At 45.9% G+C, this 8,258-nt stretch overlaps 1 pseudogene across 1 annotated transcript in view; it reads right to left on the bottom strand.

Moving 5' to 3' along the window:
- Window positions 1-17: 17 nt before the first annotated feature.
- Window positions 18-8,258, bottom strand: part of LOC306945801 (osteoclast-associated immunoglobulin-like receptor) — a 31,967-nt pseudogene continuing 23,726 nt past the window's right edge. The window contains exon 5 of the transcript in view: window positions 18-234. The product of the transcript in view is annotated as an osteoclast-associated immunoglobulin-like receptor (transcript). The remainder of the gene's footprint in view (window positions 235-8,258) is intronic.

Here is an 8,258-nt window from a genome sequence, read left to right as displayed (position 1 = left end):
TGATGTGGTAGGAGCACCTATAGGTGCCAGCACCTGCTGGGGTCACCAAAGAGGATGCAGGTGGCTGTGCCCCCACCACTGGGTTCTTGGTGCTGCACGGGGGTTGAAGACCCATCCTTGTGCAGGAGGAAGGCGGCCCCATAGTTCTTGTTCCAGCAGTGGATGGCAGCATTGGTCGCCATTTCCACATGTTCCTCAGGGCTGAGGGAAATGCCTGGTGGGGGTACCCGTGATCTGAGTGCAGAGAGGAGACAGCAGTGTGACATGGCCTTGGGGAGAACAGCACAAGGACACTCATTTTCCCAGTGCCCTCACTTGTTACCACCAGCTCCTCGGGTCACTGTCTCCGATGTCGCTGGTGGCTCCAACACCCAGCACTGGCACTGATACTTCTCTGCATCTTCCTTCTCTACACAAACCAAGGGGAAATCAACCGTGTACTGCACCCTGCCTGAGACTTCTTTGGATCTCAAATGCCCGTTCTGGCACACAGATCTCTGGAGGTCCCTTCCAACCCCTACAATTCTGTGATTCTGTGATTCTGTGATTTGAGGTGTTTGTAGCAATGGTCGTGGCGTTCTCTGTTTGGCTGCAACTCTGACTAAATGGAATAGAATGGTGAAGGAAAAGACAGAAGCTGGTATTCTCTGGGCAAATTTGCGTGCCAAATCCACCTTTAGCAGAAGAAAGATGTGGTTTTTCAGAACTCAGGAGAGCTGTACCCGCACAGACTACAGGCATATATTTGATGAGCTTGCATTCCCCTTCTGTTGAATCAAAAACCTGGGCTAAGAAGGAATGTTCCATGTAGGGAGAAGAAGATGATAGAACGTGTTCCTTTCAAGGCTCGCGTGGGAAATGTCAGGTATAGTGCTGAAGGCACCATTCAGCCACGGGCCTTTTTCGCCAAAAAAGTAACAAGACAGGCAGCGCTGCAGAACTGAGTATTCTCCATGGATTTACTCATCGCCTGAACTAGACTGTGGCAATTGTCTTTGTGATCATCAGCATATAGTTAAAAGGGAGCAGCTGACAAAGGTAAGGGCATACCAGTGAGTCTTTCCATTTTGAAAGATTTTCATGTAGTCCTTGCTCATCTCTAAGTACTGAAGATTTATCAGAGTCACAGATTCCATCTGTCTTTCATCACCACCATGGGATATTATTCCAAAAGCTGTTAAGCTATTGCAAATGACCTTATCTGAGCCATGCTCTTTTTTCTGTTTTAACTTGAAATGCTTGTTATGTATTCATTTCATGTATCTCTTATTTTTGCCTTGCCTCAAGCTGGAAGTCACTCTAAGAAAGCCATCTAAAAAATTCCCTATTTAGTATGTGTGTACATCTCAGTGTGAATTGTAGTGTATGCTATCTTTGGTTCATGCTGTACTCCGTAATGTGGCAGTATGGCTGTACTCTTTCCAAAGCAGCATGCCTTTTCAGAAAGCACTTCACCTCCAGCTGAAGTTGTTCCTGTGTTATTGAACTGTAAGGGGGATAAGAAATGCCACATGGAAGAAGCAGCTGTGCTGGCTGCTTCTCCTCTGTTGTCTGGGGGAACATCTGATAAGGTGCCCATCTTGTACCTATCTGTGGCTCCAGTGGAATGTGTGGCAAGGCAGAAGCGAAAGACTTGAACTTGTCAGCTGGGAAAAAGCCTACAAAATAAGGCAGTTACGCACAGATTGAGATAAAAGTGACAGATGTGAATGATGAAGAAGTCCGTGTAATATCTGACCTTCTTCCTCAAAGCAGAGATTCACTGTCAGACAGGACGCTTCAGACATTGATCTCATCACACAACTGAAGCAATGACAGCGTTTGCTTACTGCTTAAAGGGAGACCTCCAGGGTAAATGCACAAACAGGTGTACAAGAAGAGTTAGCAGTTGTCACTCTTCCCAAACGCACTGTGATATGGGATGTGTTCAAGGTAGCAGACTTGCTGGAGGGGCAGATTTACTTGCAGCTTTATAGGAGACCTGAGATATCAGTGCAGAACTTCATGATAAAACACCGTTAGTAAAATCTATTGAAGAGGTGAATCCTCCTAGTTTCTGATTTCCTTGAAGTTTGTAACTCCCTAATCATGAAATTAAAATTTGTATTATTGAAAATCATATGTTTGGTTATTTTGATCCAGCTGGACTTTAGTTTTAATATTTGCCTTCCTGCCTATCGGGGAACTTGAGTAATTTTAACCTGCTATGATATTGTGCAGCTCCTCCCTTTGACAGAGTGGTGTAGGCTGTTATCAGCTTGGCTGAGGGAGCCGGGATTGTTCGATCTGCTGAAGAGGAGGCTCAGGGGAGACCTTACAGCTCTCTCTAACTACCTGAAGGGAAGTTGCAGTGAGCTGGACTCGGCCTCTTCTCCCATGTAAGCAGTGAGACGACCAGAGGAAATGGCCTCAAGCTGCACCAGGGGAGATTCACGTTGGACGTTAGGAAATACTGCTGCTCGGAAAGAGTGGTCAGGCACTGGAATGGGCTTCCCAGGAGGTGCTGGAGTCACCGACCCTGGAGGCATTCAAGGAATGTTTCAAGGATTTGGTGTTGAGGGACGTGGTTTAGGGAGAACTGTTGGTGATGATCTTGCAGGTCTTTTCCAACCTCGGTGATTCTCTGAGAGCAGGAGAAACAGTTATTGCCTATACTTTTTTCTATTCTACGTCACTTTGTATTTGGGCTGCTGCTTGGGATCTGCTCAGGAACACCGATTATCTTAGATACTTTTGATCTGTAAAGATGAAAATGAGAATGAAGATGGGGTGGATTTTAATATCAGCTATTGGGTGAATACCAAGGATGTAAAAAGGGATTTGAAATATTTGATGGATTGAGATAAAAAAGACCTAGTGGAGATTGTAGGGATTGAACTGTCTTTCCTTCTTCACGTATCAAATTGGAAAGTGCTCTTCAAGATCAGGCGAAGGTGACAAATTTCAATTCAATCATATCTTTACAGATTTTTTTTCTGTTCTCATAAAAACGTTGTACAGAAGACTGCAATACTGAAGAGGAAGAGTGAGATTCAATTTCCAGCCACCTACTTTCCTGAACATAGGTGTCCTTATGTCGGTGTCCACATGGGAGCTAGGAACTTGACTCAGGTCCCCACATAAAGGCACCTGATGAAAGTTGAGGTGCTGCAGGGTGCTCCTTGCTTCCTGCTGCTGGTACCGACAAGTCCGGGTGTCTCTGGAGCTGCCTGTCCCATTCAGCAGTCCTGTATGTCCTGAACTGCTGCACAGTTCTGTGCCCTTTTAAGGCCGTGCTGTTGGATAAGGTGATGAGAGCACTTGACCAGTATAGGACAATACAGGAACACAGGATTCAGCCTTGTCTTGAGACTTTGGAGAGAAGAAATAAAAGTCAGCTTCAAATAGGCCCAGAACTGGGAAAGGGTCTTCCACCCCAGGCAGATCCTGCTGATGAACTGCACAGCGCAGAGTTGTCTCACGCTCATAGTGAGGAAACATCAAGAGGAGCAAAGCTGAAAGCTTATTAAAATTCCACATGTACAAAGCTAAGTATAACTGAATTGTTGCATCTAGTGTTTTCTGTTCTCACCTCAGGACCAACTGCAAGTTGAGTTCAGTATTTCACTGCTAACTGTAAGGTCAGAACCTTGAGAAACAGATGAGGACTCAACAAATCAATCAACAGAATTATGCTCTCCTTTTAATATAGCTGTCCCTCCTTGATGATAGCAGAGAAGGGACAGTTTGCATTAGTGTTTAATCAGTAGGTTCCCTGACTTGGTCTGGAAATGTCAGTTCTTAGTCCCCCTTGCCTTGAAAAATGAAGATACTGGAATTTGGTGTAACTCCTTTGTGTGAGAGGTACAGTCCTCCTCCCAGTATTTGCCTCATGGAAGGGCTTGCTCATAACCCAGAGTGTAGTGCTCATAACCTCACGTAGCGCAGTGAGTCTTGACAGAAGACTCGGTGGTAAACTCAGAAGTTTTCTCTGTTTATTTTCTTCAACCTTAAACACATGAATTTTTAGTCATTTTATTTAAACCTTGGTTTCGAGAAAATGTTACCAGTAAAACCTGGTCAGGAAAAAAGCATGATGAAATTATTCACTCTGCTGAAAGTTTTCAAATTATCAAGGTGAATGAAATCCCATCTATTTGAAGTTTCATTAGAAATACCCAAGCATTTCCCTTCCTACCCCGATATACCTTAACCCAGAGGTGGCAATTAAGTATTTGTTGTCCTACAAAAGGAGGTTGAGTATGAACTGAGAAATCGGTCAATTTCTAATGGCATTTCTGTACGCCTTGTGGTGAAAGTGGTGAAGACAGATGAAAGGCAAGTAGGTTGGTATACTAAATGATCATTCTTCACCCTGAATAGCAATTTCATGCACTTTGAATCCAAGAATTAGAGCCTCTTGTTTTGTAACTTGATCACAGCACAGTAACTCCTAAGCTAATTTCTTCAAGGCTCATCTGTAGTCTTAGCTGATTAGCCTCCCACAATGAAATGTTTGGGATGGAAGACAGCAGCAAGTAGAGATCGCTGATTTATTTGATTGCAGCCATTATGGCTACCCTAGCAGGACTTGGGAGCAAATCCTGTTTTCCATGTACTCAAGCTAGAGTGAACCTTTGCTCCAACTGTACCAAATGTAACTATGTGAAATGCTTGTTAGTGTCTCAGTAGTAAGGGTGAGCGCTCTATTCAGAGTCACTGCAGTCAAAGACTTGCAGGTAGTTTTCAGAGTTCAAGACAAGTGGCTCTGTGGGCATGCTGCCCAGCCACGGTCCCTCATGCATCCCTACTGGTGGACTGCCAGAGTGCCCTGTGCTTCCCTTTCAGCCTCTGCACCTTTGTTTCCTTCTCAGGGAATCGGGGTAAGAGATGAAAGGCAGAGATAACACGCAGAGTGCTTTGCCCACCTGTATTTTCTGGAGAAGTGCCTTCAGATGTCTTGGCACAAGTTTTCCCTAATGATTTCGGGCTTACAAAATAGGGCTTCATAGTCCTGGATATTGCAAGCATTAGATCCATATGGGTTGAACTCCCTAAGAAAGTCACATAAGCAGAAGCACACACGAAAATAGAACTTATTTTAGTTCAAACTCTGGTACATAAATACAGGAAGGTTTTATGGTTGTTAGGATCTTATGCTTTCATGACACTACAAAACGTCATAGGAAATCAGCAAAATCGTAGCAGTTTTCATTAACAGATTCTTACTGAAAAAAAAAAAAAAAAAAAAAAAGGGAGGGGGGTGGGGACTTTAAAGTAGGATAGAACAGAACACTACAAAAGGAAACTTGTGAAGGTACATCAGCTTTGTGAGAACCTGTAATAAACAATGTGGATTGCTCATATCTGAGTCCATACAAGGACCCAGTCAGACCGAGAGTGCTGGAAGGAAGCTCGTGCTGCACAGAAGCTGCAAGGAAGTTCAGGCTGCAAAATTGCTGCGCTGAAAGAAGCAACCCCGTGCGGAGTCCTGCTTTTCTCTGGATAAGGAACAGCTCCAAGGTGGATGGAATGTACTCAGGGGTCTCCTGAGGGGTTTTTGCAGGGTAGATACAGAATTTGTTAAAATTAGGACTAGTTTGGCTCATTGCCTTTTTGTGGGTTTCGATTTGTGTTTCACACTTGTTGCAGTGTATAGAAAAATGATACAGGATGCTATGAACCGTGCCTTCTTTGTTAATAAGGAAGGGGGAGATGTGGGGGAAGATGTAACTGTGAGCAAGTCAGCCAAGAGTCTATCAGACTCCTTGATAGAGCCTATCACCGTGAAACCTTGGGAGTCTGGAGTGTAAGACTGAGAGCAAATGGGCTCTGTTTGTGTCTAAGGGCAAACAGGAGGTTGTGTCTGTATGCACTGTTAACCTTATCACACTTAAGAAACCTTTCATCCTTTATCACTATTGTTTGGGAGAAGCTGGGCCAATTAACTGAGGAGGGGGACAGCACTTTCCTGCTTATAAGTGAATGGTACATGAGATGTGTGTTGAACACCATAAAGCAGAACTATTCGGAGAACGATTCTGATGCGACAAGAAACCGTGCGAGCTCTCTAACTCGGCTGAGCGCCGACAATTGGCGCCCGAACAGGGACCCCAAGCCGGGCCCGACTTGAAGACTGACCGCTCCGGAGCACGCTGAGAAAAGCGTGGCAGGTGCCGAGAAAAACACGGAGCACGCTGAGAGAAGCGTGGCACACGCTGAGAGAAGCGTGGCACACGCTGAGAAAGGGCGCAGAACACGCTGAGAAGCACGGCAGACGCGGAGAGAAGTGCCACAACCTGAGGATTCATCGCCCCGACAGCTCGGAGTGCCTTTCTCCGGACCGTTGCCGTGGGGATTCATGTGAGCTCCGAACAAAAGAACGTCCGAGTTACTTTGCAGACTGTTCTGAAAAAATGGGAAAAGACGGTGCCCGCTGCCGTTTTACAGCAGGTGCTGCTCTGGGCTGCCAAGAGTGACCCCTCGATCGCAAATCAGACCATTTACGACCCCGAAGGAGGGGACCGGGTCGGGGTGAAGCTATGGGACGCTGCTGCTGCGGGTGGTAAGACAGCGTTCGGGGAGCTGCAGACTCGGAGAAAGCTCTTTGAAGCGCTAAAGAGTCACTGAAGATCGCAGTCCGACAGCCCCAGTCTGCCTGAGGGCGAGGGAGAGGCTGGTTGCTCTGCAGATCAGCCCACGATACCATCGGCTGCCCGGCCGCCGCCGTCGGGTGGGATTTTCACTGCCGGAATCAGGTGAACGGGAATGCTCATTTCCCACTGATGACATGGGGGAGAGGAAGAATCTTGGGGATATCCTGTCCTGGTTATTGTCACTGTCTTTGTGATTGGTAAATGCTTATGGCAATGAAAGTGTAAATGTAAATGGCAGATGGAAATGTAATGGTTAATGGTATACGGAGGTGGAATTGTTAACAGTGCACAGAAGTGTGAATGTTAGTGCTGTATGGAAGTGCAAACATCAGTGCTGCATGGAAGTGGAATTAGGAACGGTACATGGAAGCGTAACTGAGGGTACAAATAGTGGAACTGTGAAAAACAAAACAACGAAGACAAAAATCAGCACAAAGTTTAAAGAAGAGCAGCGGGTTAAAATATTCAAGTCTGTGATCTGCTCCAGCCAAAGCAGATCAGTGCCGGCAAGAGAACGCATCCCCACACTGCTCCTCCCCCCGCTGGTAACCAGAACGCAAACGAGGCGTTAATGGCGAGTGGGGACGAAAACAAAAGACTGGAAGCGAGAAGAGCCTTGATCTGCAGAGATGTAGGAAACTCGGTATCCCAGTGTCAGCACGGGAAGCCTGAGGAGGGAGGAGCTGAGAGAAGGGCTCTAGGACCCAGAGATCTCCGCAGGAAGAGCTGGGAGGGGGGGCTGGCAGGGCCCAGGAGGGTTCTGCCCTCACTGAACAGAAGAGCAGCTTGTGCCAAAAGCGGCGCTGCGTCTGGTAACAGATGCGATAGCAGTGAAGGGTGGAGAAAATGAAGCTGAGGAAGGAATGACAGCAAGGTGTGGAATTCGTAGCAAACGCTGAAGCAAAATGTGGTGTTCTTACTGCAGTAAGTGATGAGTTTGTAACCAGACGGGAAACCACTGGCAAAAGTGAGGAGGTTTGCTTTGTTAAACGTTTGCAATCTAGTATAGGAAAACAGGTAGGCATACACAGATTGTTGTACGTGCCAAATTAATCCAAACCTTGACTAGGCATGATTTACTAAAACAACAGTGCCACAGCCCATATACAAAGGTCTGGGCTCTCAGCTGCAGAGGGCAGCAGTAACCTTCCCGCTGAAATGTGGCAGGTCTCCCAGTAAAGAAATACTCATGGCTGGACTGTGCATGCGTATTATAAGTGCAGTGCAACGGAGAGCACAGGATACTATGTAAGTATTCAGAACAAGTGAGCTTTCTGTGGACACGCTCAGGGTAGCAGTGGTTCCTGTTCTTCAGGCGGCCGCTCTTGACTCAGTGAATACCAATGCCCCAGTAACAACAGAGGTCTGTCTCTTCAATGGTTTGTATCATATCTGATCATAAATTGATAATCATAAATTAAATAAAATATCTCCATGGCTTTACCTTCTCCAATCAAAACGGAAAGGACTCATAGCCCCTTACAGTGAGGATTATCTAGTTAGGTTTTATACACCAAGTGCTCGGGAAAACTGTCGCAATTACTAACAGTACAAAAAGAAATTTGAGATAATCATAGCTGGCTAATACATTGTAGCTATGTAAAGAATGGAGGAGAGGCAGAA

Source organism: Tetrao urogallus (assembly GCF_951394365.1).
Source record: "Tetrao urogallus genome assembly, chromosome: 4".
NCBI classification, from domain to species: domain Eukaryota; kingdom Metazoa; phylum Chordata; class Aves; order Galliformes; family Phasianidae; genus Tetrao; species Tetrao urogallus.
The sequence above is the reverse complement of the archived record's forward strand: the minus strand, read 5'-3'. Positions and strand labels throughout refer to the sequence as shown.